The 15276-nt window shown below is 37.8% G+C and overlaps 1 protein-coding gene across 1 annotated transcript in view; it reads left to right on the forward strand.

Moving 5' to 3' along the window:
• LOC134527824 (uncharacterized) overlaps positions 1-14829 on the forward strand; it is a 36636-nt gene extending 21807 nt beyond the window's left edge. The window contains exon 2 of the mRNA XM_063360774.1: positions 437-14829. The gene's annotated coding sequence lies outside the window, so the exon portion shown is untranslated. The remainder of the gene's footprint in view (positions 1-436) is intronic.
• Positions 14830-15276: the final 447 nt, after the last annotated feature.

Raw genomic sequence — 15276 nt, forward strand, 5'->3', positions numbered from 1 at the left:
GTAACACAGCTAACTCTAACCTAACCAACCACACTACAGTTTATACCTATTATTTTTGTTGGTAACATAACTTAAGAAACAGTTCACAAAATCACACAGTATTTTTAATGTAGCTTACTTAACCCAACCAATCATTCTCATGTATTAAATTTTTTGATTTACCTAACCTAACAAGCTATTAAAATGGCATATTTCTATTTTAACTGCTTGAAGAAATACAACACACTCATGGAGAATTGTTGGAAAAGAAGTCAAAAAGTTAAAATTGTTTTTAGAAATTAAAGAAAAATGAATGCAGTTATGTGTTACATCGAGGAATATTAGCTCAATAATACCATCTTAAAAATTATTTTTATTAATCAGGCCCTCTTGTTAACAATTAGTAGCCTACCAAACTATATTACACTAATTTAGTTAATGTTTGAAAATATTTCAGGTTCTACACAATGGCCTTTGCTGCCTTTCTGCTAGCTATCGAACTGGAGGAGAAGGCAGAGAAGATTGTTAAGAACCCATCAAAATCCCTTCGAATTGCCAGATTGCACCCTCATAGCAGTTGGAAAACCTTAGAAAATGAAGAAACATGAAGAAACAAGCTATGCAATTTAATAAATACTTTGTTATCAAGTTTGTTGCATTTATTAAATAAATTGTGAAATGAAAATAGTGTTCACTCATTTCCATGTTACTTTTGAGTATAACTTGGATATTATATTAAACACATGTTAACTTTTTGTTTTCTGGTTTCAGCAGATGATCTCATTGTCCTGAGAGAGTTGGCAGTGGCTTTTTTGAACCATTGTTTTTTTTTTTGTGTGTAAAAAATAGATACAATGAATCATTTAATGATAGGTTGTTATTTAAAGTAAATCTCATACATGGGAAATTGCTTGTGTGCTGCTTCATGTTTACAAGTTTATTATTTTAAAATTTTGCAATTTCAGACTTTGGTTTGGTTTTAAACGAAAAATATTTACACAGAGTGTATTATTAAAATCTCAATTATTTCCATGGATGGTTATAATTAAACAATTATTAATATTAACTATTAATAGCCTGTCCAATAAAAAAAATCAATGCACATGTCTGCAAGGAATCTTGTATGCAAAAAATGATTTCTTAACACAATATTTTCTCATAATTGGCAATTTTAGCACGTGCCTCCAGCATGCCTTTTATTTTTTCTTTAAGTTCTTTGATACATTTTTAATAAAATTGCTTGTTACCATTTCAGAAGCACATATTCCCAATGCTTCTCATCAGCTGCCAGCTATCTTTCTTGAATGCTGCTCAACTGATCATATATTTTTTTTATTATTTTTAAATTGTACTATTGATCATTACCAGTATGAATTGTATAGGTTACACTAGGTATCATAGAGGCAGAGTTATAATAAAGGAGGTGCTAATAACAAAATACACATTCTATAAAGTATGCTGAATAAAAGTATTATCAAGGTTTTTCCAGTCAAAGATTTCACAATGCTTGTATATAAGCATTCTTTACTTTTTTTGTGTAAACAAGATATAACATGGAAGAATTTAATTAGTTTAGCTGACTATCAATGCAAGTTCCAGCAGGTAACACTGCTTGTTGTTGCCAGTGAGCCCATTTGTATACAGTATAGACATTGTTTCATGTGGACGAAAATAAAAAAAATATTTTTTTTAACTAATTTTTATTATTGTAAATTTAGAATCAATGTAGGTATGTTTATTGAGACTGTGACATTTACAAACAAATTAAATGACACACATTGCATTTAGCTAGATAATTCAGGAACAAATATTGACTGAGTATGATTCATCTTGCGATAAAGTTTGGTACAGCTCCATTCCTTGCACCTCCCCAGTCAACACTCTGCATCTTATGAATTATCATCACTCACTGTTCTTATCTTTCTATTTATCATCAGAATAACCAATAACCATTAAATCTGTGCTTAGATGTGTGTGAATATTAAAATAAGCAATTTTTATAAAAGTTTAACCAGAAGCAATTTTTGAGCTAGTATTTAGAGATCAAATGTTTCTGAAAATATGTGATGAAGCCTTTGAACAGCTTATTTAACTATATTAAGTAAAATTTAACTTAAATAAAAGACTCAATACAGTAAATTAATATATAACTGATTGTGACTGATGGCCATTATTACAAATATGCATAAAAAAACTCTTAGGTTTCTTGGCTATCTTATGAAAACACAAGGATTGTAAGAGGTCTTGTTTTAATAATGAACCTACCAGGGGTATATGCAGGGGCAAGAGGAATATATGCCTCCCCCAAAATCCTAAAAGAAAAATCTATATTCCCCCCCCCACCCCCCCCCCCCAAAAAAAAAAAGCCAAAAGCAGGCTAAGTGCTTCTATACCACTTTCCTCCTACCCATCCCCCTTCCTCCCTCATAACAAAATTCTGCATACACTTCTGAGTAGAACAACTTTAATTTTTTTTTATTTTTAATATGAACTATTAACACTTCCATGTTCATGCAAGTCATTTTTTTGTGTTTCATTTTAAATGTAGCACACCTCCAATTTCTCTCTGTCAACTTTCAGGTATCTTAACTACTTAATATTCACCACTCTTATTTTAAACCCACTACACCAATCTCAAACAACAAAATTGGAAGCATACCAGTATTGAAAAAAATATATATTTCATTTTCAAATAAATATTTGGAAAAGTATAGGATAAACAAAATGCATGACTACCACAATATAATGTCTACCAAAGGTTGAGGGACAAAACCACCTTCTAGAATCTACATCATTCCCAATGATGATGCTGTACCGAAGATTTGGATAATTCTCTGGTCAAGGCTGCTCAGAAATATAACTTGGATAATATTGCCAGCTGTTATCTTAGCAGCTCTTTTTATTGCAGCATATATCATGTTGATCCATTACTGAATTTAAAAAAAATGGATTAAATAATTGGTATGCATGTACATCAGAAATTGTTCAAACTGAATATTATTTTACATATTAAACCATCAATTTCTAAACTTGCTGAGAAAAAGTAATCTATTAATTTATCTTAATGGAAAAAGGGGGGGATAATTAAAATTATTGAATATTTCAAGACAGTTTTTAAAATAATTGCAGCATATTAATAATTTACATACATGTTGGATCATTAACCAACTTGAATGCCATCTTGAAAACAAAGTTGTTTACTCAGTACTTACTCAGTACTTACTCTAATTACTCAGTACTTAGTTTCACTTGTTTAAGTCATTGGTGAGAATAAATTAAACAGCAATTAAAAAAAAACATAGCAATGAACTTTCATATCCTCAGATTATAAAAAAAAACTGTTCTTACACTGAAAATTTTCAAGAACTGTTCCATAATAACTGTTTAAAATGTCAATCTTTTTAAATTGAACCATTATGGACCTAATTTTATCCTTAGAATATGCAACCCAACACACTGAAGAGTTTAAAACAGACTTAAATAAATGAAAATACAAAAAGTAGCCCATATCTTCTCCATTGTAATTGAAGGCTGCTGCTTACATAAAAATTGTAAAGCAATATTCACTAAAGAAAAAAAAATAAGAAAACTAATATTTTGCCAATGGTCAATGGTTTTTAATGTCCCTAAACGTTTGTTAAGCCTCTTTGCCAGTTAAATCCACAGATACATGCAAGCTTCACATTCATTATTTGAAGAAAAATTGGCTGCAAACACTCTGTGGCTCTTAATAAACCACACCATGATTTCTGTTGGGCAGCAGTAACTTTACCAGTGCCACTCTAAGGCTTATTTTAACTGAGAACACAAATATTCAACACAGTGTCCTCTTTAAAAGCGGCATGTGCACTCTAATCCAGAAAACCACAAATTTAAATAATTTACTGTAATTAAACCTTACTAAGTGTACGAAGGGAGTAAAAAATGTTTGAGTGACCTATGATATAAATATTAGCAAAATTATTTTTATTTACGAATGGTACTAATATCTTGGAAACATTGTTTCAAAACACTTTTATATAAAATCCACGAAAGCACATGAGTATTAAAATATATTTATAAAATTTTAACTGATTAGATTACATAAACTAAAAAGCTCACCGCTGGAAATATGTTAAAAAGTGTTGTTTTTATTAGGTATGCTAATAACCACTTAAATATATCATTAACTACATATATGTATAACTTTGAAGTATAAGGTTATGTTTTTACACAAGCACACCAAACTTGACTAAATATTTTTTAAATTCCATTCTTCATATCATATCAATAATAGGTAAAATAAAAACAGACACGGGTTCGTGGTAATTAGTTGTTCCTTTAATTTTGTAACTTGTAGAGTGGCCTCATTTTCATTCTATTGAAGTTTAAACATGCTTCTCGTTCGATGTTTATGTTTACATGGCAAGACGCAGTTAGCCACAATGACGATGCAAAATCTTTAACTGCATTTTTAATTTAAACTTCTACGAAAAAGGCAGCAAAATAGCTTTAAAGACTTTATTTAAGAAATTAGTGCATTAAAAAAGTTTATTTTGTTCCCAGTAACACTAAGTATTCATGATTCATTTACATAATAGTCTGTTCGACGAACATATTAATTGTTCAATTGTTGCTTGTCCTCTGACGTCATGGATGCATATTGCAAGGTGGGTCGTAATCACCAAATGCGATACGTGTTTCGTTACCGCGTGAAGAATAACGCTAGTCGTCGATGGTGTTCGTAATCAGCCCGCAGGACCGCTGCCGGCCGACGAACGAGTGAAGCGGCCTGCTAACTCACGGTAAACAAATGGGCGGGTCGGAGGAGGAGGAGGAAAGAGGGAGGGGAAGGGAAGGAGGGGAGGGTGAGTGAAGGGAGGGGAAGGTAGGGAGGAGGAATAAGAACGGACTAGAAGAATGTGGCCATTCTTCAACCCCCTTTCCTAAAGTGGCCCTGCCTGGACGCGGAGAACATGATGAACAGACATTGTGTGCTTGAAAGATCGGCGAGGTTCAGCATAGGAGCAGTAGCTGCCGTCGATGGATCGGGCGTGAGGATCTCGTCCTCGACATGATTTGCTGGAACTGCAGAGAAGTCGTGCTCAAGTCCAGAGAAACTCCGACGTGTCGCATCCTTCTGGCCAGGGAGGGGGGGACTCCAGTCGGAACCGAAGAACGCAGCCGAGGGAGGCTGTCTGAGTTATAGCCCGAAGACAGTTCCATCACCAAGAGCTCCGAGACCGCAGGCGGCTCACGGCGGTGCAGGGGCACTCAGCCGGAGCCACTATAAACAGTCTCAAAAAACACGCAGGAGGAAGATAACTCAGGCCTCCTCAGGGCAACCAGCCATCAGGAATAGAGAAGCAGTGAAGCGAAGATATCGTCCCAGGCAGGGAGCCACAAAGAAGAAAAAAAAAGGAGGGGGGGGTTGATGCAGATGTCGCCCCGCAGAGACGTCTCCCGGTGAGGTGCTGATGATGATGACAGCGCATGGCTAGGATGACCTGAAAGGGGTAAGGGGTAGGGAACCAGACAAGGAATGCCCATCAAAAAACAAAAAAACAAAAACAAACAACAACAATATAAATAACTAGCAACACACAATGATCCTCGAGGATCACAAGTATAACAATTACAATAATAAAAAGATGTGCACATCATGAATACAAAGCAAAAATACAGGGTTAGCTCTTACAAATTATCCCACAAAAGGCTTAAGATGTGATACATGAGATTTCCTAAACCTATTCTTACGTTGCAAATCCTTTAACAACAATGTATTAGGTCCTAAAACCTTATTAACAATAAATGGCCCTTCATAAGAGGGCAAGAGTTTACAATTTATTTTGTTTGACAAGCTTGGGAGAGTAAATGACTTACACAGTACCTTGCTGCCCACCTGAAAATCATGAATAGTCCTACCCTTATTGTAAGAGTTCGCGACGGCCTGACAGGCCTTCTCAAGATTACAAGAGACAGTATCCAAAACAAGTTCTAACTCCCGAGCGTCCAGACTGGCGTCGACGGGGGGCAGCCCCCACTGGTTTAATAAGGGATGAGTGAGTTCTCGACCCAAAAAAGGAATGGATGGAGGGCAACCGGAAGCTGAATGGACAGCGGAATTCAGTGTCACATTTAATCAATTCCAGATCTGAATCCCACAGAGTCTGATCGGCACGGTAAAAAGATGTAAGGATACCCTTGATTACCTTATTGACACGTTCAACCTGGTTTCCCTGAGGGAAGTAAGGCGAACTGTAGACAGCTTTGACGGCCCAATCAAACAGAAAATCCTTGTACACAGAAGATTGAAAGTAGGGAGCATTATCGGAAACAATGATATGAGGAGGTCCAAAAAACTTAAACACCTGGTTTTTGAGAGCATTAACAATGGAAACAGATTTCATGTTTTTAAGAGGTAAGAGAATAACAAATTTAGAAAATATGTCTAAAACAACTAAAAGGCATACATTGCCTTTACGTGAGCGAGTTAGGGGCCCAAAGATGTTGACGTGAATAACGTGCCAGGGTGCCACAGGAGGATCAGCTGAATAAAGTCCCATTTTAGAATTATGAGCTGGTTTCGAAACCTGACAATCAAAACAAGACCTGACATAGTCTCTAACATCAGAATTAAGCTGAGGCCAAAAGAAATGAGCTGAGATTCTTCGCTGAGTTTTATCAATACCTAGGTGACCACCTACTAAGGAAGAATGGAAATTAGCAATTACCATAGGTCTGAGAGAAAGTGGAATAACGACCTTACGTGCCCTACTGGAGGATCCAGTAAAAAAAATAAGACCTTGTTGTCACATTTTCCTAATTTGGGAGTGATAACATCCGCAAATTTCTGTCTAAGGCTCCTTTCACACTATCCGGTTTTTTCGCCGTCTGGGAACTGGACGGCAGCGAAGTACATTGACGGGAATGGGAGCTTTCATACTACGAACCTCCGGCAGTTTCGCCGTCCGGCTGCCTGATGACTCGCCGGATTGCCACTACAATCGTCCGGTCGCCGGACGGCGAAATAGCCGCATAACTGCGTAGTAGTTTACTGCGCAGTATTGGAGCGTTCACACTTTCCGGCAGTTTGCCGTACAGTACATCCGGCGGTCTTCAGCTCATGAGAAGTGTTGTTGCATAGTTGCATAGAAATGAGTGATCTTGACATCGACGTGGACAAATTAATATGTTTAGTTCACGAAAGGCCTGTTTTGTGGGATAAAACAATGGAGATTTACAAGGACAGAAACCTCACAAGAGAATCATGGCGCCAAGTTTGTGTCGAGTTTGTTGGGGATTTCGACAGTAAAACACCTTCCGAAAAGAAGAGTATTGGTAAGTTAATTTCGCCATTAGTTAAATTTTAAAGAGAAGTTGGAAATTAGAAATAAGTACACATTCTTGAGATACGAAACGTATGTAGCCAACAATATGTTTTTAAAGGATATCCAAATTTTAACAATTAAGTTTTCCCAACAGTTTTACACATCATTTCTTAGCACTGTTGTAGGTAGCACATAATAATTATAGGCTGATGTTGGTTGCAGTAGATATATTTTGGTTCTTCCGCAAAATCAATGTTAACATTCAGTGGTCGATGGAAAATTCTCCATTTATTGGTCAGTATCCCGAAAGAACATTCCACATATCTTCTTGCTCTGCTGAGCCGATAATTGAATACCCTTTTTCTTACATCAAGATGAACGCCTCCAAAAGGACGGATGAGCTTTGTCGACAAAGGAAAAGCTTCATCTCCCAAAAAGAAGTAAGGTACTTTAGGCGATTCACTTCCATACAAAGGTCTTTCATCTGGCAGTAAAATCTGACCACTGTCTAAACCTTTCCACAAAGAAGATTGCTTGAAAATAGAAGGGTCACTTTCTGATCCGTAGGAACCAATGTCGACGTATGTAAATCGATAGTTTGCATCAGTAACAGCTAGTATTACTATAGAAAAGTAACCTTTATAATTGAAGTACATTGACCCACTATCTTCTGGCTTTATTACTCTGACATGCTTCCCGTCTACTGCGCCGATACAATGCGGAAAATTCGCTTTCTTCTCAAAATCATTTGCAATTGCTTCATATTTTTCCTTGCATAGTTTTGGAATGCATTGTTCATGAAGAATGGTCCAGATTGCAGAACAAACATTTCTGACAATTTTGCTTATTGTTGATACTCCCATTCTATATGAATAATGTAGGTCCATGAAAGTGCATCCACTGGCTAGGTACCTAGAATTATAATTAATTGTTAATAAAACATTACATTAAGAAACACAAAAAGACATCATACAAATGATCATGTCATATTTAAAAACAAAATAACTCTAACAATGTAATTTCTCTTTCAGGGCAACAAATCATGAAGAAATGGAACAATATAAGAGACTCTTGGATGAAAACGAATAGAAAACTCAAAGAAGGCCAAAAATCTGGTTCAGGTGCTAACAAAATCAGAAAATACATATATCATGACGAATTGATGTTTTTGAAAAAAATATGTGAACATCGGCCGAGTGATTCTAGCTTTGAGGCAGAAGAACGCAATATTTCACAGAAGAATACTGACAACCTCCCAGATAACAGTACATCAGAGACATTTACTGAAGAACAGGGTTATGAAGAAGCAGACGCAGCAGTGGAACAGCAAATAATTCCCACTGAAAAGACAACCACGCAAAAGCGAAGTGATTCAGGGACTTCTGTAAATGTAGACACTTCCACGGCTCAAGGTAATAAGGGACGAAGAAAAAGGAAGCTCGACGAATTTGAAACACGAATGCTAAAGGCTGTGGAAGAAACCATCAGTCCCGAAGACCCTCATTTAAGCTTTTTTAAAGGACTTTTGCCATCAATGAAAATGTTAACAAATGAACAATTCATTGATTTCCAGATGGCAGTGTTACAGGCACTAAAGGCTGTTAGTTACCAAAATGCTACTATGACTGTTCTTCCTCCTAGACAAGGCTTGGACATTCAAGGAGTGCCCATTTATCATAATTATACCCATGTGAGTCCACCTAATTTTAACCATTACCCTCACTCGTCCACTCAGTTTTCGCAACCTCAAGCACGCTTTGAACCTAGTGTTATACATACGACTCCTCAGCAGCATACGTCTAAAACAGTCTTGCCAGTACAGACCTCCCATTCTGTTGATTCAGCAACTCAAAATGAGTCGAAGACACCTTCACCTGCTGATTTGACTTTAACATGTTTGTCAGAAATGCAAGATATTGATTTTTAGTGTTACTTCTACCTAATTATGCTATGTCATAATACAAACAGAATTTAAGCAGAAATATGCTCTGATACTTTTTAAAACTATTATATTAATCTCAAAGTTTTTGAATTAGAATTAAAGCGTGTTAATTTTTTTATAATTGTTAATTTTTCTGTAATTATTAGATTATTATTGTTTTGTTTCGGACTAGATATTTCTCATTCATATTTACTGAACTATTTTTAATTGCTTTAAATAATAATTTTTTCAGAAGTCCTGTTTATTGCTTAAAAAATTGTAATTTTTATAGAAACATGTTTTAGGGTTTTCCATTATTTTATTACTTTGCAACAATACTCACCGGAGTGATACAGCTAGCATTTCTATGGGCTGAATACAGTTTCTTAGCTTCGTGTTTTGACGCTGCAAATGAACTTTCAGAAGACCATGAAGTTCATCGAATGTTGTCACTGACATCCGAAAAATTAAAAAATTAATCTTCATCTTGTCTCAGTTCTTGAAATATACAAAATGCTCCTTTTTCATCTCTTCTCACTAACAGAGGATGTATCCAAAACCGTCTATTTCGCTTTTTTTTTACGTCTTTGGACCAAACTTAGCACAGCGCATAATTTCTGCCGTCTGTCCATGGCTGCAACAACTGATGAAATACCGGACGAATATTGTGTAGTGTGAAAGGGATGAAAAAATTTTCCTTGTCCGGCAGTATTGCCGTCCGGTTCCCGGACGGCAAAAAAACCGTATAGTGTGAAAGAGGCCTAAGGGCTGAAAGAGCTTGCCCCCGATCGGAGTGACAGGACCGACTACACTGTAAGACAATGGAACTGTTATTCTGAATTCTCAGAGCTATTTTACAAGAAGGAGCAAAGGCAAATGAAAGCTCGCGTCGATCTAAATCTAAAACGCAGCGGGTTTTACTCAAAAAATCAAGGCCGACAATAAAATTAGGCGAGACACCGGGGACAACTATGAATCTCCAATCCCACGAGAAATGCTTGATCTTGAAATGTATGACAACTGATTTGCACGAGCGTAGGCACTCACCATTAGCAACACAAATATTAGCATAGTCCTCTGAGGAGACACGGGAAGAAAGAGCTGGAAAGAGACTAAGCAATTGTTGCAAAAAAGTTTCACTAATCACTTGAGCGGGAAGCACCAGTATCCACAAGGGCAGGAAACAACCGATCGCCGATGGACACTGACAAGAAATGCAAAAATGAAGAAGAGGTTTTTCTTTTAAGACGACAGAGCCGGCCTCTTTTCCGCCCCGTCATGCGGAGTTTAAAGGGCAATTGACTCTATAATGCCGCAAGGCTTTGCAGGAGAAGCACTGCCGGCTATTAATGTCTACACGTGGCTGGGAGCAATCCTCGGTAATGTGTCCAAAGACACAACAGTTCGCACACCGAGCGCGTGTATGGGCGGGCTGAGGAATGACTGAGGGCTGCTTTTTATTGCGAGGAGGAGTTATATTTCTGGAGCCGCGCCTAGGCGCGCTCATGAGACGCGCCTCGACCTCGCTGCCCCATGCACGCAGAGACTTGAAAGTAGTAGGTGGGGAAAGCATACTACACGAACTGAAAACATGAGGACCAAAATTTCCTAAAATAAGCTGCACGAGCTCAGCTTCAGGAGTGTCAATCTCTAGCACAGTAGCAAAGGCCAAAACGCTATCAATAAATTGAGACACAGGCTCGTCAGGTCGCTGGAAGCGAAACACTAGATCACGCTTACAAGCATCCATGACGCGAGGAGGGCACACATCATGAAGAACAGCTAGTTTGAAGGCTCGCAAGTCCCCCTTTTGAACGATAATATCTGTAAGTTTTGTCACATAAACACCACAACACTTCGTCAGCAAGGCCTTTAAAAGGGCGTCGGGGGGTACCAGGGCTAACTTGGCAACACGATCCGCCTCACAGAAAAATTCTAAGATGTGTTTGGGATCGGTACCATCAAGGGTGGGTAAGGACTTCAGAACAGAAAAGAACAATTTTTGAGCGAAGGGGTCTGACGAACTTTCACTCACGTCCAGTGTTGACCGCGCCGCACCGTCGCCAGCCGGGAGCTCACCCGAACTGCGCATGAATTTAACGAGCTTGGTACGCATCGCTGCCACGGTGTCCCCATCTTCCACCTGGAGCTGGTTCTCCTCCAGATATCGGATCAGTTCATCCCGGTGGAGGCGGTAGATCCAGGAAACAGTTGAGCCACTCATGATGTTCAGATGTTCAGGAAACACAAGTACTAAGTGATTAACTGCCTAAGCAGATTAGCGCAGAGTTGAACCAGGTGGGGCAATAGTCACCCACCTGACTGCCTCAGACGTCACAAGACACAATTAATACAAGACAAAGGAGATAAATAAATAAATAAATATAGCAGAAATCTATTTGTATAATCTGAACAACATCATTAATTAGTACATTCGTTAACACTGAAAAATACTGAATACATCATTAATACTGAAATGGCACATTCCTATAAGAAAAGAGTGCTTTACATAACATAAAACACGCAAGTATAACAGATTGTAAAGTCAACAATAATTTAACATTTAAAAAAAAATAAAAGACAAATTATAATTACGAGTCGCCCCTGTGTACCTGGTAAGGCGTGGTAACAATCCAATAAAAACACGAGATGATGAATCAAAAGGGGCAGAAGGCCTGAATCATGCTGCCAAGCAAGTGGCCAGACATCAGAATTAATCAACGCACATTCGGCCGCAGGGCGAAAGGCGCAAAACAAATGGGCATGACGAGCAAATACGTCTTACCAGACACAGGGGCGACGAGAACCAGGACCGCTGCCGGCCGACGAACGAGTGAAGCGGCCTGCTAACTCACGGTAAACAAGTGGGAGGGGGGAAGGGGAGGCAAGGAAGGTTTAGAAGGCCGGAAGCATCTGGAAGGTCGGAGGAGGAGGAGGAAGGAGGGAGGGGAAGGGGAGAGGAAGGAAAGGAGGGGAGGGCGAGTGAAGGGAGGGGAAGGTAGGGAGGAGGAATAAGAACGGACTAGAAGAATGTGGCCATTCTTCAACATGGCATTTGAGGGGTTCGTCTTCTAACAATTGCACACAATTTTCTTCATTTTGTACAGTAGTCTGTTGTAGCTGTACACACGCATCATTTAAGGACTGCGGCCATATTTCATTGGAAGAACCTTCAACTTAACCCCTCCACAGACGTCAATGTACTCTCATTTGGAGGCAAGAGAGTGGGGACTGCTCCCCGAATCAGGAAAAGCTTATGCTCATCTGTGAATTGACTGGCATCAAAATGAACTTCACCAATGAAGGCATGTAAAGCATTAAGAGTTGTTGGTCCAGAAAATGTGGTCCATCTCTGATATCTGTAAGAGAAAATAACAAAGCATTACAAATACACGCATTATAGGCTTGTCCAAAATTGGCATGGTTGAAATAACATAGGTTGCACAATATAGGCTACTCCTAACTAAATAATTAACAATGTTCGTAATTATGCAAAAAAAAAATGCAATGGCGAGCGGTGGCGTCCCGCGGGCCTTAGGCCTCTACAGGTCCTCGCAGCTCGCCTTGTAGAACGTTACGTTGCCCGTTTCTAAGTCGTTACAATTGAGGGTTAGTGTGGGGAGTGGGGACAAGAAAACAGTTTATCCACTAGGCGGCAGCCCAATTTAAACTATAAACTATAAACAATTTAGAACCATGGATAGAGTCAAAGATATGAAAAAGACTTAATATAAACAGTAAATTAAATACTAGCCTACACTTTTCAACATCGGTCTTGCCTCGGGGAAACGGAAAAAATCATTGCTCTTCTGGTTTTGAACGACAGCATCTTACTGCACATTTTTGCCCATAGGCATATCGTCCAGACATTTTTATCTTTTCACGTTTTCTTGCTAACCAAATATTTTTAAATGATTTCTAATTTACCAGCAGCAAGTTGTTTACCACTAAGCACAACATGGCGCCAGCAAGTCCAACCATGCGAGTCAAATATATCCTACTTATTTTAGCGGAGTATTTTCAAAGCAAATTATTTTTATTATAATACTGAATAATTTTAAAAATTGATGTAGAAACTTCGTTACAAGTACAAGTAGCTATGCTATACTTATTTGAGTTTTAGTGTGATATTGCTTTTAGCGACGTCACCTGTATCACGGCTAATGACGAACTAACAAAAAAAAAGCGGCATCATAAAAAAAAAACCTGTGCAACAATTTCCTATTACAGTTTCCTCCCCATGTTTTAGACTAACGATCAATCTATACCCAGAGATTAGAGAAAGTTACAGATGGAACATAAATTAGCTATGGTGAGTCCGAGTAGGTTTCGCCATTCAGGTTCCAATATGGCGGGTGGTTGTTTTGAATTTCAGTCAGCTGATTATGTTTAGGATGGCGAAATGCTGTAATAAATATGAATTATGTAGATTTCTGCTATTACCGATCTCATTAATGACTTCTGACAGTAAATGATAAAATTATTAGACTTTGATAAGGTATTATCAATGCTAATGTCGGACAGATCTGTTGTAATTTGCTGTAGTAAGTACTTGAAGCTGTTACGTCCGTAGGATAATGTAGCCTACTGTTAAATCGTAGTGTTTATTTTTAACCAATTATTCAGGCTGAATTGAGTTCGTCCACCAGTTCCATCGGCATGAAAATTCAGCTGTGCACCAAATCAACATAAACGTTTTAAAGATATCTGCAACTCAACCCCCCCCCCCCCCCCTAATTGGTTTCTACAGTTTCATTAATATTTTACTGCTCCCATCCTAAGAAATACCATTGCTAGTAATGACTATTTAAAAATTACTTGCACTTACCCATTAAACCAGAAACTTACTTACCCAGTTTGTAACATAGCCTACATGTCATAAAATTATGGGCTTTACTGTGTGTATACAGTATAACTTACATGCAGTGCAAGAGGGACTACCGACAAAAAAAGGCCTGGATTGTTTCAAAAATAAAGTGAAGTGGCTGTTACAGTACTATTCTTACATATGTTACTGTGTGTGCAGTTAAAATGTGAGGTCTAATAACATAGGCAAACTATATGTAGGCTAATTTCTTAGTATATAGGCTGAATACTTACCTTTATATTAGCTTGTTATCCAATTTTCAATACTAACTAGGTAGCAGATAATATTTTCCACGAGCATCCAAATTTGAAGTATAATTATTCTTCAAAGCAACAATGCAAACTACAAGTTGCACTCTGTGCAAATTGCACATGCCTTCCATACCCTTCCTAAACCTACCACAACCCCTCTCACAGTAACCAATTACTTCTGTGTTACATTCCACTCCTGTACTTACAGTCCTCACAAGCATAAATTGTCTACTCCTCTTCATTTTCCTTCAAGCCCTCTGAATCTTTTTGTTATTGGTCCCTCTCCCATTAACAATCCTGTACTTAGCTTGCAGAGCAACATTTCCCATCCACCCTAACCATTCATCACCAAATACACCCTGACCAGTCTTCTATTCTCCTCCTGTCTTTCAATGTTTTCCATCTCAGTTTCTTCATCATCCTACTTAGTAGGCTTTAAGTTCATTTACTTTTATGGAAACCAATGTTAATACTTAAATAAAATATTTAAAAAAAAAAAAATTGGTTCTCAGTTTTAAGGCCACAACCTATCATAATCTGCCTGAAAGTTGTTTCCACTATCTACCACTAGTGACTAATCTAACTACACCTCTACTCCTTCCCACCAAACTTTAATGCATCATTTTCCATTCTGTCTGGCCCCACTGCCTTACTGAGCTTCAATTCCCTAATTACCCTTTCTATATAGTTCTTCCTCACATTAAACATTTTAGGCCTATAAAGCCCCTGGTTACTTACATATGTTCCGCTCCAATCGTCCTTAAAAACATTATGAACGGTTTAGGTTAGTGTACCTACATTAAAAATACTTAAAAAAAGAAACATTTTGGATGGTTGGTTAGGTTAGTATAGTATATTATAAATTAAATTTAAAAAAGTTTTAATAAAACTACATCAACAACGATCATGGTGCCGAGTAACAAGCAAAGTAAATGTGGAGCATGTCTA

The sequence above is a fragment of the Bacillus rossius genome, chromosome 1 (genome assembly GCF_032445375.1).
Source record: "Bacillus rossius redtenbacheri isolate Brsri chromosome 1, Brsri_v3, whole genome shotgun sequence".
Lineage (NCBI taxonomy): Eukaryota > Metazoa > Arthropoda > Insecta > Phasmatodea > Bacillidae > Bacillus > Bacillus rossius.